This window comes from Triturus cristatus, chromosome 8 (genome assembly GCF_964204655.1).
Source record: "Triturus cristatus chromosome 8, aTriCri1.1, whole genome shotgun sequence".
Taxonomy (NCBI): domain Eukaryota; kingdom Metazoa; phylum Chordata; class Amphibia; order Caudata; family Salamandridae; genus Triturus; species Triturus cristatus.
Window position 1 is genome coordinate 370997712 of NC_140591.1, and position 16896 is coordinate 371014607.

General features: G+C 43.9%; 1 protein-coding gene across 4 annotated transcripts in view; it reads left to right on the forward strand.

Moving 5' to 3' along the window:
- The window catches only part of SERTM1 (serine rich and transmembrane domain containing 1), a 352071-nt gene that overhangs the window by 317884 nt on the left and 17291 nt on the right, over positions 1–16896 (forward strand). The window contains exon 3 of one of the 4 annotated variants that reach the window (XM_085621721.1): positions 2402–2492. The exons of the other annotated variants lie outside the window; for them this stretch is intronic. The gene's annotated coding sequence lies outside the window, so the exon portion shown is untranslated. The remainder of the gene's footprint in view (positions 1–2401; positions 2493–16896) is intronic. 4 annotated transcript variants of the gene reach the window in all.

Sequence of the window (16896 nt, forward strand, 5' to 3'; positions counted from 1 at the left end):
TAGAAAGTTGACATTTTTCTTCCCATAGCCCTTTTGTGTCTGCAGCCTCGACTGGTTGTAACTGACAGTTAAACTTTGTGAATTCTTTCCAGGCAGTCACACAAAAGAGGTATTAGGTGTGCCTCAATAGGCCCTTTACTGGGAGGATCGGTGGTGGAGTTCAGCATAGCCCTACTTGCAATTGAATAGCTTGTGCTCTGCCGTCACACAAAGGACCTAACGACCCCACATTGTCACTGTAACCAGCTTTGCGCCTGCTCGAGGGAGTCAGGAAATTCTGAAAACTCCAAAGGCACCGTCTAGAACATGGGTACTCACAAACATTTACTCTGGGCCACATCTTACGGTCTGGTATGTGCTCAAGGGCCTCAGTGAAGCCATCACATTTCCAAGGAGACAGAGTAGGGTGGTGGATTATTGGAATGGAAAAATTACACAATGTTGCCAAAGATTTTTAGAAAATAATATCTTCACAAATATTTTTTGCACATTTTCCATTTTATTACCTGTAGATTATAAGACCAAAAATAGATACAGATTATTTTGTTCATTTTAACGGCCTGCTCCCCCACCCACACTAACTGACTCTGCCTTACTGTAGTCATGATCACAGTTTTCTTTAGCTGGTTTATGCTCCCCAGCTGTCCTTCCAACTAAACTAGGGTTGCCTATGAGTAGGGATGTCTTGCTGAAAGTATAAGCTGAACTTGCTGGTGAATAAAAGCCCCAAACCAGAAAGCATGAACAACATCGTTTATATAGCTTTTTCTATTCTGGGCTTTGTTTCTCGAGTCCTTTCAGCTTGTTCTTATGAGCAGAGCAGCATTGCTCGTAAAACAAGGTGAACTAACCTTATTTTAAAAATATATTTACATTCACAAAATGATGCTACTTGGCTAGCAGAACTTAGCAACAAACTGACCTCAAGCAGAAATCCCTGCTGCAACCAGAGGTCCCAGAAGAGCTCTGTGGGCCACAAGGAAAGGTCTGATGGGCCACCAGCGGCCCGTCTACAGTACTTTGAGTACCTAGGGTCTAGAAGATTCTCCCACCTTCCAGAACTAGGGCAACATGATATAACAGTAGGAACTCAGACACCAACTCCTCATTACACTTCTTTACCTGTTGATACTTTTTAGGAAGAGGTATTACTGCTGGAGGGACTGTCCCTCTGCTGGGCTGCTGCTCTGCTGGATTGCCGCCCTGATTGTCCTGCTGCTCTGCTACATTCAGCCTGGGGACAAGGACTGGATCTTCAACTGTCCCAGAACCGCCAGAGTGACTCACAAGGGCTGGTCTGTTGGCGCCCTGTTTAGAGCCATAGAGATACAAAAGGCTTACTTCATCCTAAATCCTTACCTGGACCCAGCCTGAGTGAGTCCTGACCCTCCAAATGGTGCCCCTCCAGTCCTGGAACCTTGTAAGTGGTGCTAAAGGTGCCGGAAAGCAAAAAAACAAAAATGAGGACTGAGACTAATTTTGGCTCAAAAGTTCTCTGAGAACCAGGTGGAGACTGGGACCAATCGGTTTGCATATCTGCCTGAGGTGCATTGCCGGTCGGATTACTTTGCAGCCTCTCCCGCTATGTTCTTCTCTGCAGCAGCCAATCCTTTTTAGCGGTCCTTCTTGAAAGAGGTATCTTACCAGGGGTGGGTGGAACTCACTGAGTTTTACTCAGCTTAATTCAGCAGAGTTATATAAAAACTCTGCGAGATGCCACGGAGTCAAGACCTGCTGCGACCGCCAGCACTCGCTCACCAACTTAATGGTGAACTGCACATGAGAAAAAACTCTGCCACGTGCCAGTTGCCAGAGTATTGCTGAAAATCCAGGATCAAACGTGGGCAATACTCAGCAAACTTCTCCGGCGGAGCAACATTTTTCACCCACCCCTATAGCTGACCTTGTGAAACTGTCTTAGGCTAAAGCCCTCTGCCTTGACCCGCTAGAGATTTTCAACTTCCATTTCAGAGACTAAGGGCCTGCTTTAGATGTTCTGGTCAGCCTGCCATGGCGACACGCTCGAATACACTATGAAGCTGACAGGCATCCCACCCGCCATATTGAGCTATGTACTCGATACAAAGAAGACCGCAAAGCCAGCGGTCTTCTGTGCTGCCTCCACTGCTGTCGTGGTAGTGGGGTCCCGCCGAGCTGACATAGCTGTTCCCGTTGGGCTGGTGGTGTCCTGTTGGCGGAGTCCGGACTGGGAGCAACTGCGATGGTGGGGAGACAGGTACATTTATTTAGTTAGTTATGTAAAACATATATATGTAGTGCATGTGTACATATGTGTGATTATGTGAAAAGGTACTTACTGATGTGCACACAACCAACATACACACCATGTAATGTATACCCACACACACCACAAACACTTACCTTCAATTTCTTTAAAAAGGGTGCCAGTCTATTGCGGTCAGGGTGCATCTGGATGGGGGGACCAGGACAACAGTGCAGAGAAGGAAAACGCATCCCATACCCCCGAAAAGGTGAGTAGTCATCTCTTTTCTTACCTTTCCGTCTACTAGAAATAGGAGGGATTACCACCAGAATTTTTGTACAAACAACCCATCTGGAGGGCGGGAATCCTAACTGGAGTCCCTCCACCGCCTGCTGCAGCCCATTCCGCTGTATGGGCAGGGAACTAATTACAGGCGGAGTTGGCAGTAATGAGGACGTCTTCTCTCCCATTGCTAGAAAACATCTAAATATGGCAGGCTGAGCACCTGGTTGGCGATCAGGAGGACCGCTGAATAAGGCCACTCCATTTAGGTCCCACCAACATCTAAATCAGACACAAAGTCCGAAAAAAGATAACTTCAACGCTGCTTCTACCTAAGGCTATCTGACAATGATGCTCCCTTCTCAGACACCCCTGCAGCCTTGCTCCGCTAATCTTTATTTACCCTCTCAAATAATTTTTAAAAGAATTAATTTTAGGTCCAAAGGTAAGCCCTGACCGAGGCCCAGTACACTTTCTGTGTCGGCCAAATGTTTTGATTTTGGGTCAGTCTCGCATGACTAGGTGTCTGCGGTTCACGCCTTGATCTTTTAGGAGCTTGTTTTTACTAAAACATAAAAAATAATCACTCTGGTTCTGCTGATCGGCTTTTTGCTGTTTTGGTGTAAAAAAATGTATTATAATTTACTCTGCTTTTTCTAAATTGGTTTGGGATTTTTATTATGTTGCGTTTTCACTTTATCACTGTTTATGTACTGCATCAATACTTTACACATTGCCTCTAAGTTAAGCCTGATTGATTTTTGCGTCAAGCTAGCCAGGATTAAATACAGGCTCAGTAGTCACATTTTGTGGTTCTGCCTGCAAGGGATTGTAGCTATTGCTTGACCAGGGCTCACACCCCAGTCAACCATCAACCCAATTTCTAACAACATTCAGTAGTGGCAGTGTGGGGAAAACTGTGTCCTAGACAAGCAGCCTGACTGCTCCCCCCCTTATGACAGCAGTGAGCTACAGACAGCATGAACTGTCTGCTAAATCTTATGTCAACACAATACACAATGGACAAGAGGGGGTTTGATTCAACCCCCTTCATCCAATAGCTACTTTGAGTCAGCTCCCTTCAGACACAGTTTTGCTGGGTTATGTATCATGTTGTAAAATGTCCCAGGGTATGTTGCAGATGTTTAAATATTTCCGATTCATTTAACATTGGTGGCAAAGGGTAAAAGTAGTGTCTCTAAAGTGTTGCATTTTCTATGAAGGCTATCACATCAATGTTATAACGCAATGTACCTCTCACATGAGGAGGCTTGCCTTTGACACATTTAGTGCTTCATGGGTGTAGCTCATGAAATGCTAGGCTGTGAGGTTTTATGCTTTGTGGAAGTGAGCCTGGGTCTTAATAGAGAGGCTATAATGCAGCTACTCGCAAAGCATAGACTGGATTTGCAAGAATGTTCTCTCAATCAAGTACACAGATAAATTGCAAAGCTCCTTTGTACACCAAATGATGGTGTTGAAAAAGCCCTAACTAATGTGGTTGGCATCCACTGCTTAGACCTGAGCAGTGCTCTTACAAATGGCTACTGTGGTTACAGTACTGTTGTCATAGGTATGCTAGCAGGGCCGGACTGGGAATCGAAACTGGCCCTGGCAAACTGCTCGTCCGGCCCCCCCTGGGGGAGTAGCCCGGGTGCAGCAGAGCTGTTTGCTAGGACCGGTTTCGGCTGATTTTATTACAGGGTGCCGATTTTGCCAAAACCGGACCCCACCCTGACGGCCCCCCGGAAAAAAAACCTGGTGCCGGCTACGGCCAGTACGGCCCTGTATGCTAGTATTTCCTTAGATACATAAAGGTTGTTTGTTTGTGTGCTGTTGGGGAAGATTAGGGGACATGTTATTCCCAACTTCTGATGCTGTGGCTGCATGAATGAGTTTAGGTCATTGTGCTTGAGATTACTTTCAGATGCTCATTGATGTAGTTTAATGATAAACTGATACTAATGAGGTGAAACATATGCTCAGACTGCATTACTGTGTGTTAAAAAGACAAAATAGCAAAATGATACTAAAACAGAATATGCATCATCATGCATTATAAATTAGTTAATTACTGCTACATCGTTCTAGTGGTCCCACTTCGAACTTAAAAGGAGAGCCAAATCTATTGACTTTGCCAATGCTTCTTTTATTTACCATGCACGAAAAATGCTACTTGACATTTTATTTCACCACTGTTTTATGTTAAATTTCAATGCCAAATTGGCCATATTGAAAGTATTCAAAAACAATCATTTATAAAGTAGATTGATAAGATATCTTTATATAATAGTAAGAATGGCTTCGGTCAATATGGTATCCGTTTTGACGCCACATAATTCCTGTTTTTCAAATAAAAACATTTGTGCACAAAAGGCACAATTCCACATGTATTTTGAAAATGTCGATACAGTTGTGAACTTCCCCAAACTGTTACCTCTTTTTAAGCTGCTTGGTGGCTGGAAATGTTCACCAGGGAGAAGTTCCCTGGAAAATAGCATGATGGAGAGAGGCTTCCAAGTGAGTTTAGGAAAATACTTTGAAATCCATTGCCCCGGTCACAGTCAAAGAAGAACGAGGTACAATTCACAATGCTTGAATAACATTCAACATAATAAATTACTAAATATACGAGTGATAGGAACGAATGATATGACCCACAGTCCCTACTTCTTGAATACACTTGGAACATGAACATTTCCTCAGTTAAGGCAGATCAATATACAGTGACACTAATCAGCAAAGCAGGTGAGTGACCATGACAGACTTTCTATAACTGCTCCCGTCCTCCTATAATAGCAAGGACAGTTCCTGACTAGCACTTACTCCTTCAGCAGAGACGCCTTACACTGGGCAGACACTGGCAATCAGTGGTGGATTGTACCTAAGTCATACATTTATTTAGTCTTCCTCCATTACCTCCTTGTCCGGCGTCCTTGTACGGTCCTTACACCATTTAAACACCTTTGGGTATTGGCCGCCAAGCAGATTTGGGAGTAGATTGTAAATTGGGCTAAGTACAAAATGTCACTGAGGCCAGAAGATAGCTCATGGTGTGACGAGGAAGACCTGGACTCGGAGTAATGATGATTCCCGTTAAGTAACCCGGTCATTCTTTCTAGGATCAGTAAGTGCAGTCTTTTGAGATTTAAAAAGAGCCTGAAATTGAGACTTGATCAGAGTGAGGCTGGCTGGACTCATTTGTTTGTTCCTCCCGTCCTCCCAATGACTTTCTTTCTGTATATCCAGTAGCATTATATTAAGTATTTTATATATACACATTTTAATTATAATTTATTTTGAGGTTTTGACAGACCATTTGATACAAACTGTGTTGTCATTAGTATCCCACACTATTATATCCCAAAAAATGCGGGATCTTGATAAGATAAAGCAGATTTTAGAAATAAGCATAGCCGGACTTACGACTTCAGACAATTGGTGCCTGAATCACAACCACTAAACTCTAAACACTCGACTAAACATGGTATTTGTCTAAGAGGCTTTTTCTCAAATGAAGGAATCTGTTACCTGGGGCAAAGCTGAATGTAGCACGAATAGTTAATTGCCAGCTTAATGGCTCAGTGAGTTAAACACTCATCTTTGACATCCCCTGATCTGCTAATCACACTTCCATCCTGGAAAGGAAAGTAAGTAAAACAAGCATTTGCAATGCAATAGGTCTCGCATTGCTGAAGGTTTGAGCTATTGGCATTGCCAATAGCTCAAACTTTCAGCAATGCAAGAGCTATTCTGTTAGATCTGGGGGTCTCTAGTTGGCAGGGTAGGTACCACTGTCCAAGTAGGGACCCTTGCTTCTAGTCAGGGAAAGGGGGATACACTGTTAAGATAACCCCTGCTCACCCTCTAGGTAGCTTGGCCTGAGCAGTCTAGGCTATCAAAGGCAATGTGTAAAGTATTTGTACCAACACTCACAGTAACACAGTGAAAACACCACAGATTTACTCCACACCAGTTTTAGAAAAATAAGGTATCTTTACTAAAAACTTCACAAGACCAAATACTACAGACAAACCAACATATAATTCAAAAAGGTTACTTTAAAGATAGTTCAAGAGTTTGCAGAAAGTACTCCAGGATGTAAAAGTCAGTGTCTTGCACAATGCGACTCTCAAAGCACAAAATGCGACACTTTCGTGCCCAACAGTACCTGTAGTTGCGATAAGGTTCCCAAAAGCTATAACAAGGAAGCTTGCAAAGGCGATGCGATACTCCTGAGATCCTGGGGAGGCTTTGCAGCAGCCCTGCTTCACGCAGCAGAGGTGGATGCGCCGGCTCCGATCTGTAAGGGGAGGATGCGATGACTGTGGCCTTCGTTGCGTAGGTTTCTTAGGGGGAAGCTTCACGCACAGGTTCGATGCGACACTCTTCGATGTGGTGCGATGCGTGGCGCAGCGTTGCCTTCCGGCGCCGCAACTCTCGATGCGCCACAGAACGGGACTCTGCGTCGACGCACGCAGCGACTGGAGACTTTCACGCACCGGCAGTGGTGCGGTTCGCAAACTGGTTCTGCGACGACCCTCGCAATGCCAGGAATCTTCACGCTTCGGGACGATGCTCGACGCACTCGGCAATGCGGGGACCCTGCGTGTTGCGATGGTGCCGCGATGAAATTTTCCACGCACTCTCTTTCTTGCGACACGCAATCGGATGATGCGTTGGGTACCAGTCACTCTTGTTCACGCTTCTGCTTCCCAGCTCCCAAACACAGCAAAACGACCTCCTGAGGCCCCAAGACTGGGTAAGCACTCCAAGGCAGGTCAGAACTCTCTCAGCAGAGTTCCAGGGGAGCTGGTGGTGAAGTCCTTTTGTTCCTGGGACTTCTTAACAGGGAGCCAGCTCTTCTCAGGCCCTTGGAGATCAGAATCAAAAGAAGGGGACACAGCAAAGTCCTTCCCCTCTCCTTGGCAGCAAAGCAAAACAGCAAGCAGGCAGTCTTCTCCTCTTCAGTCCTTTTCAGCTTTCTCCTTGGCAGAGGTTTCTTCTTAGTTCCAAAGTGATCCAAAGTTTTAGGTGTCTGGGGTCCTCTTCTTATACCCCTTCAAGTCTTTGTCTCTCTTTGTTCCAGTGGGGTATTCCCCTGCTCAAACCGGTTCCTGGGTGTGCTCTGCTCTGGAGCACCTGGTTCCTTTCAGAGTGAGGGGCAGGGTCGTTAGACGCTCAGCAGGAGGTGGAGCCTTCTTTGTGCTGGCAGAGGCAGAGTCCTCAGCCTGGCCAGCAGGGGGTGGAGCCAGCTTTGTTTTTGGCAGGGACAGCCCTATTCAAACCCAGGGACTACTCCCCCCACCCATCTAAAGCAGATCTCCCTATTCACCCTGCTGCTGACTCATCCAGGCTCCTGGAGCCACCTGGCCCATCACATGACACCCTTCAGCCAACCAGCACACAGGCACACAGGAAGGTTAAACAGGAGACTAGCTACTTTCTAAAAAGTGCTATTCTCACACAGTGAATTTAAAAACCATCTTGCTAAAAAGATGTATAATTAAATTCTGAACACAGAGATACCAAACTTGGATTTTCTATCTTGCCCTTATGGGAAGATAGGCATGTAAACAGCCTTCCCCATTCTATCCTATGGGCAAGATAGCCTCTCAGCAGTGAAAAACGAAAATGGCTGTAATTCACTACCAGGGCATGTTACACACCTCAGTACATGCCCTACCTTTCAGATACACTGCACCCAGCCCAGGGGGGTACCTAGGGCCACCATAGGGATGCCTGACATGTACAGAAAGGGGAGGATAAGGCCTGGTCAGTGGGTACACTGGCCAGGTCGACATGGCAGTCCTGGACTGCACATAGGCACTGCAAGCAGGCCTAAGACATCGTTTTTAGCGCTACTCCTGTGGGTGGCACAATCAGTGCTGCAGCCCACTAGTAGCATTTGAATCACCAGCCCTGGCACACGCAGTGCACTTTACTAGGGGCTAACAGGTGAAACAAATATACCAATCATGGATAACCAATCAATACAACAATTTACCAAGGGAGCACTTGCACTTTGACACTGATCAGCAGTGGCAAAGTGCCCAAAGCATCTAAACCAGCAAAAACGAAATCCAGCATAGCATCAAAAAACACAGGAGGTAGAGGCAAAAAGTCAGGGGTAACCACGCCAAAGATGCCAGGTCTAACATATTCCATTACAAAACAATCGCGGCACTCGCTCTTTAGCTTTAAACATCTAAAGTGCGAGTGTGGCGGTCCATTTGCACTGTATTAGCTCTCTCATTACTGAAAGTTTATTGGCCAAACTTTCAGCAATGTGAGACCTATTGCATTGCACATGCTTGTTTTTTAATCCTATCTCGGTCCCGACCTGTTTAAGGTTTCTGTGAACATATTATCCCAAAGACATCTGTGTTTATGCAGATAGCTCCCAGTCAATGTGACTGGGCTTTCCCTGCTTCTTTCAGCCCATTCCAAAGCTAGAAGACATAAAACATTACAAAAACACATGGCTGCAGTACGCACAGAGTGCTTAACACATAGCAGCAAAAAACAAAGATGGGGATAGTGCCCCATCGCCCACCGACAAAATAGAGAATTTGATCTTAACGCTTACTATCACCTCAATTGTATAAAAGGTGTTGTCTGCTGGAAAATGTACAGCAGCATACTACAATTTGAAGAAAATTCAGTCACATTGTGCTCCTCGAAAGGGCACAAGGTGCATTAATTGTGCTTGACTTTTATACAGAATTCACTAAACTTCATGTGTATTTACAACAATTATACTAGAAATATTTCTCCCTCTTACGGTGATGTAAAAGTTTATATAAGCAAAAATGAGGCATGGTTAACACACACCAAGCGCTACATGTTTAAAACAAACAGTGCTGTAGGCGCAATATATTTAATGCTGCTCGCCTGGACCAACACCAACGACGACGACACCATCAAGATCATGAACACCATCCAATCCGGATCCCCGAAAGACCCCTTTCCACACTTTCAACAAAGCCAGTAGGACCATCGCACCCCACCTTCGGAAAACCATCAACTTCTCCTTTGAGACAGCGACCTTCCCGGAGAGCTGGAAGCACGCAGAGATCAACGCCTTACTAAAGAAACCCAAGGCAGACCCCAAGGACCTCAAGAACTTCCGACCCATCTCCCTGCTCCCATTTCCAGCGAAGGTCATCGAAAAGGCCGTCAACAAACAACTGACCAGCTTCCTCGAAGAGAACAACATCCTGGACCCATCCCAGTCAGGGTTCCGCAGCAACCACAGCACCGAAACTGCCCTCATCACCGCCACCGACGATGTCAGGATCATGCTCGACAACGGAGAAACTGCGGCCCTGATCCTCCTGGACCTGTCAGCTGCCTTCGACACAGTCTGCCACCGCACACTAAGAGCATGCCTCCATGATGCCAGAATCCAAGAGAAGGCCCTGGACTGGACCACCTCCTTCCTCTCTGGAAGAACCCAGAGCGTCCGCCTGCCCCCCTTCCGCTCCAAAGCCACCGAGATCATCTGCGGCGTACCCCAAGGCTCATCTCTCAGCTCGACGTTATTGAACATCTACATGGCACCACTCGCCCGACTGTACGACCTAAACATCATCTTCTATGCCGACAACACCCAGCTGATCCTCTCTCTCACCAAGGACCCCCACACTGCCAAATCAACCTCCACTAAGGAATGAAAGCCGTGCCGACTGGATGAGGAACAGCCGACTGAAGCTGAACTCGGACAAGACGGAGCTCCTCATCCTCGGCTCCACCCCCTCGGCCTGGGACGACTCCTGGTGGCCGACGACACTAGGGGCACCCCCTACACCCACCTACCACGCACGAAACCTAGGGGTCATCCTCGACTCCACACTCTCTATGACAAACCAGATCAATGCCGTCTCCTCCTCCTGCTTCAACACCCTCCGCATGCTTCGCAGGATGTTCAAGTGGATCCCCACCGAAACTAGAAGGACGGTCATCCAGGCCCTCGTCAGCAGCAGACTGAACTACGGCAACGCACTCTACGCAGGAGCCCCGGCCAAACTCCTGAAACAACTCCAACGCATCCAGAACGCCTCCGCTCGCCTGATCCTGGACATCCCCAGCCGCAGCCACATCACACCCCACCTGAAAGACCTGCACTGGCTCCCCATCAACAAGAGGATAACCTTCAAGCTCCTCACCCACGCACACAAGGCACTCCACGACATCGGACCAGCGTACCTCAACAGCCGACTACAACCCCGCCCGCCAGCTCCGCTCCGCAGACCATGCCCTCGCCACCATGCCCCGCATCCCAAGAGTGACTGCCGGTGGCAGATCATTCTTCCACCTCACCGCCAAGATGTGGAACACCCTCCCAATCCGCCTACGGCAGACCGAAGAACTTCTATCCTTCAGGAGACTCCTCAAGACCTGGCTCTTCGAACAGTAGCAGCATCCGCCCCCCCTAGCGCCTTGAGACCCTCACGGGTATGTAGTGCGCTTTACAAATGCTATGAATGATTGATTGATTGAATGCTACTTGGGAACATAACCAGAACCTAAATAAATATTTCTGCCTTTTACAATAATGTAAAATGTTAAGTTAACCCCCAAAACAATAATGTAATTTGCGTGTTACACCAAATAAGTAAGCATTTTGAAAAGTAAATTCTCCTTCTGTGGAAAGCTTCCCAAATGGTGATTTAGGGCAATTCGCAACATATTAACGTCCCGCTAAAAACACACATATGCCAGCTTTACCACCGCTAACAATCGTAACAGTTATGCTAATGGGGTCCTTTTGCCTTTTTAACTCAAAGTACAAAGTATTTAACCTTGTTCTGGGACTGCAGACTCATTGTGGCATCGTTCTCAGTTTACAAAGAATGTAAGGTATATTAGAAAGTGCTTACATGCTAAATATAGCCTAAAGGTTTCTGAATACAAAATTGACCTTGTGATCACCTTTTGATGACAAAAAACAGTGAATTAGCAAAACAAGAAGTCTGGAGTAGTGGGAGATGGTAGAATCCTTTGTGGTTCTGCCAAGCTGTAAAGATTTGTATCCTCCTTCTGACCAGCATGTGCGATTTTTATTGCACCCTAGACATTTGTCTGTAAAAGTTACCAACAGCAAAACACATGAGGAATGTGTGGGTGGGAGTGTTGTGGGGTGCACACCAATAGCAAAGCTAGAGGGGAGAGAAGGGAGAAAAGAGCAAAAACATGACCCCCTCCATAAGCTCCAGAAGCACAAATGTGTAAAGGTTTGTTTTCTGCTTTAAAATATACAGAGGCAATTTATAATATGGAGAGAATTCATTGACATTGTGCGCATCTGTTCAATTTTAAAGAAAGGTAAAGCATGACTGCAAATGAGTTGTGGATGATGCAAACAATATGTATATGTTTATAACGAAAAATGAAAAGAAAAGGGATGCTGTCTTCAAACCCTAGTTAAGGAGGTAACAACACTTGACTACAGATAACCCGAAAAGTCACTCGGTGAAAACAGACAAGAGTGAGTCTAAAAGCAAGTCATGGACCAGAAAAACAGTATTCCAACGCACTAGATAAAATATAAAATATAATTCCTTTTATTCCAAATAAAGCATATTTTTTTTACACTGCGGTTAGAATATTTTTAAAAACACAGCCAAAAGGAAACTTCCACAGATACATTTTTAAATGTCACTAACATCTGTTCAATTTGTTGCCAAGGTATAGAGTGACTGCAAACAAGTTGTGGCTGATGAAAACAATGTACCGGTGCACTCGGTTTCTGAGAGAAAGAAAGTCTTTCAGGCCATTACATTTATTGCTGCACCCAACTCACTTTGCAACTCCGCGAGGCACTAGATGAAATTAACAGAAGCCAATGGCTTTGCAACTTGATGAATTTGCTAACTCCGAACACCCACGCTTGTGGACCATTCTGGAAGAAACATCCGCATGTGACAAAAAAACGCAGTACAAGTAAAGAAGCTTTCAATAGGCATGGGGAGATTAAGTGATTTCCTTACAATCAAGATGTTGAGCCTCCCGCCAAGACTCGAAAGCCATACAAAAAATCGTGCGCAAGGTTCACGAAACCCAAACAAAAAGGAACATTTTAATACAAGGTGTAAGAAAACAGTGGCACATGGTCATTCAGAAAACAAGCTGTTAGAAAACAGTGTCACAGGGAGAGGATAATTCAGAAAACAAATGTGCAGGCTGCAAATTAAAACAAGCAACGAGCGGGATCCACTGGGAAGCAGCAGTAAAAAAGGCAGCAGTAACACAACTGTGACATTAAGAGGAGATGGGAGTAAGAATGCAATATAAGCAGTTAGGGCGCTGAGGCTAAACACAGAACAGATAAAGATCCATAGTAGAATGAGACAGTACTAAGTCCCTGCTCTGTAGGAGGAACAGAAGAGAGAAATGAGGGACAAAGAGGCAGGACTGACAACTAGCAAGCAGGGATTTTTAAAGGACACTGACAAAGACTAATGAAAAGCAATGGCAAGATAGGGGATGGACTTCAAGCCCACACACCAATTACAGGAGGTCTTGAAAAGACAGCGCATGCGCTGTCTAGCTCAACCTAAAAATATTGTTTCTTTGTTCATGTATGAATGGGTTTGAGAGTGCGTTTGTGAGTGATAGAAAGTGAATGGGATTGAGTGTTTGTCAATTCCAGTGAAAGGGAGCTAGAATCTGAGTTTGAGTGCATAGGAAAAAGTGAAAGAGAGCACAGAGGAGTAAGTGAAGAAGTGTGAGTGTGTTAGAAGGAGTGAATGATTGGAGATTTGTGAGAGGGAGTGGAAGCGGAAGTGAGTCAGAGGTGTAGCTATCAATGGTGCAGCAGGTGCCATTGCACCAGGGCCCAGACCCCAGAGTCAATGAGTATGTTTGTGTGTGAGTAACAGTAAGTGGGAGTGAGTATAAGTGAAAGAATGTGACTTAGAGTGAGTGAGGGGAAACGAGTAAATGTGAGAGGGAGTGGTATGAGTGAGGCACATTTTGAATATAATGGGGTGAACTCCTGGCAGGTTTTATGCCCTACCACTTTCAAAGGTCACCAGCTGTTACTGTAGAAATGGAAGCATTAAGGTGTAAACACTATACAGGCTAGGTTTAAATAAAAGAGACAAATTGGACAAGAATGATAGGTGATTCATGAGTTTTAGGGACTTTAATAAAACAAACCATTTTTTGTTTAAACTGTCCTAAATATATGTTCTGAAGAAGTGCTTGTTTCTGCATTTAATAACTAAAAAAATTCATTTTTCTTGAAGGTACGTATGCAGATCTACCTTGCAGGACTGTAACACATAGGACGTTTATGCTTTGAATTTGTGTCAGTAAATGGAGAAATCTTGAACAAAGCCTGCCAAAAGAAAGATTATTAAAACAGGTTTCATTCTAAATGACGCAAAATGTAGAGAGGGCTATCAACAGAACCCAAATGCTAAATTGAATACCTTAAGCTTTGGGATTTCGCTTCAAACCCTAGACTGTCACTTTCATATTTTTCACAGTTCAGTTGCCTCCCACTCACTGACTGGTGCCTGGCTATCAAGAAGCATTGTGTAACGAAAGAAGACAAGTGCTCCAAGACATATTGACTTCTCTTTGAAGAAAGTAATATGGACAAAAAAAGCACTAATCAAACTATTCTTTCTTCAGTCCAGGACCAGTGTAATTGGATTTGGGCGTTATCATTGCACAATGGAGAAGCACATCCTGTATTAAGGCCAATTCAACATGGTTCACTCACGAGCAGCATTCTTACCAAGGACAGATATAGGGAGGGTAGTAGGTTGGACTTCAGAGGCATGAAGCTAAGAGGGTGTGATTGACAAAACGTATTCATGAGTAGTTGCGTCTTATTCCTGCCTTGGATTTGAATTACACCTGAATGTCCAGGTCTTGTTCACAAAACATTTTCTGTGAGTAGTTGCATGTTTTGGCATTGGAATTAAACACCTCAGATGTTGCCTGCCCTTACTGACTGGATGTGTTAAATCTAGTTCTCTATGGTTAGGCTCATGACCTTATCTGTAATGAGTAGTCAAAAACAGTGCCTTCAAACATTCCAGTAGCAGGTGATGTGTTTCACACGTATTTTCACCTCCCTACATCCAACCCCTTCATAACACTGACAATGAATCCTGTTGAAATAAAAGGCAAGGAAAACGTTATGTGCTTGGTACAATATGCCACTATAAAGGAACAGTGGTCCCTTACAACATGAGAATAGCCAGTAATTTACAATAGAGATGCAGTGACGTCTATGTTGTGAAAAACCCGATAGATTGTATAGTTTTATTTAGGTCAGAATAAAGAAACCATGAAAGTGAGGCGACCTTCACGGGCTGATTCTGGTTTTCTGTGCTAATCCTTTCGGAAATTGTACATCAATTCCAGAGTATTACCTCAACCGAACCTGGTCAGATCTTGGTCCAGCTCGTAATTCTAATGTCCATGAGCTACATCTCATAATTCTCCTTAAAATTATTCCGCTGGACTTGATGCATGGTATCTGTACTACCTCCTATTAAGATTGAACATTGGTTGGAATTTAAACGAATTCATCGTGTGACATACCCTTGCCCACCAGGAAATGTACGCATGTGTCCTGATGATGATTCCATTATTATGGTAGGGATCGAAACGTCATCGACCTCAGCACCTTGACACATTTTAAAATATGTGCAATAGGGCCATGTATATGTTTGTGGCCACATTATTGAGCGTATTTCGGCCACTTGTTACAATGCCTGAATTCTTTTACTCTTCTTTTAGTTGAATACTGTCCCACTTTCATGGTTTCTTCATTCTGACTTAAATACAATTATAAAATCCATCGGGATTGTCACAACATAGACATCATTGCATCTCTTTGTTATTTACTGGTTATTCTCATCTTGTGATGGACAACTGTTCGTTTATAAATACTTGAACCCTAGGTCCCCTCTAGAATACTTGGGTTCCGTTGTCTCTTGAAAATATGGTGTAATATGTGAACACAAAGTGTAAGCTCTCTGTAATTTACTTTTAGTATACTTTTTAGAAAATCCAGATGTAGGAGGAGTTTTACTCCACACCAAATCACTTTAATGCATCTACCCGTGTCATGCTTGTCACAAACTCCTAATAAAAGCAAGTGTGCAGAAAAAAAGGCTGCGTAACTGTGTAATCTTTGATAAATAATGTGCAGTTACAGTGTCCTGAAGCACACAGATTTATGTCATCAGTAATCAACCCACACTCATGCAACTTAAAATATTGTAAAGCTCTCAAAACTTTCTGGTGAAATCGAGTGCAAGCAAAATGAGAAACATTACACAATCAGAAAAAGTACCTGCAGTGGGTGCTAAAAGAAGACAGTCTTATTCCAAATATGATATAACCTGTTTTTATCCGCTAAAGTCCAAACAATGTAATGCATCCTTACTGTTTTCATGAAATCATGTAGTGCACCCTGTGTAATCGGTAAAATATCTGGGGCAAAATCAGGAAAAGATGTGGGGAAAGATAGTGCCAGTGAAATGCAAATATATCCTAAAAACCAACTCACCTTAATGTACATTTAAATGAAATGTAAATTGGAACATTGGATGTTTAGAGCTCCATTGAAGACAATGGGGTAGCTCTGGGCTTATAATCTCTGGTATAAACTCGGAGCTCCAACATTCCAATGTTTGTCTTCATATTTCTCACCTTTTAATTTACAACATTCTATCCTTAGTGGGTCGAATGTTCTAATACCCTCCTCCCTCCTTATAACTCGGGTTCATGGCCTTTAACAAGCGGCATAGCCCACAACAGCGAGCTATAAGTCTGTATAAAGATCCCATGAAATTAGTTACATTCTTTCAACAGGAAATATTAAATGTTCTATTTAAAAGCTGTCTGAACTGCTACATACAGAATGACTGCTGAGACATTACAGAAGCTGTGCCATTTTGTAATCTGTGAAATCAGTCAGATTGAACTCAATTCTACAAATAGCCTAAAGATTTGATAGACTCAGGACCCAAAAATAGACTGATTAATTGAAATTTAGAGATGAAAATACTAATCTAACACCATCTAAACTTCTCATGCCATGCTTGAGTCTAGCATTTCTTGTAAAGCTTCATTCGCAATGCTTACAAAGTGTAGGTCTATACCTTTACATCAACAATGTCCATCAAACTATTGCTACAAATGAGCTGGTAATTTTAGGACTATGAACTAGATTCCATGGTTTTAATTCTACATAACAAAAAGACAAAAGAAGTGATTTGCCTTAAAAAATAGCTGTATCAAAGCACAATCTGACTATTTAATGGACGGTAATCAGTATAACTTGTGGTTAAAAATTCATATACAAGTATGTTTAGCTGATAGGGAAAAATTATCTTCATCAGAGGAATCAATGATTGAAG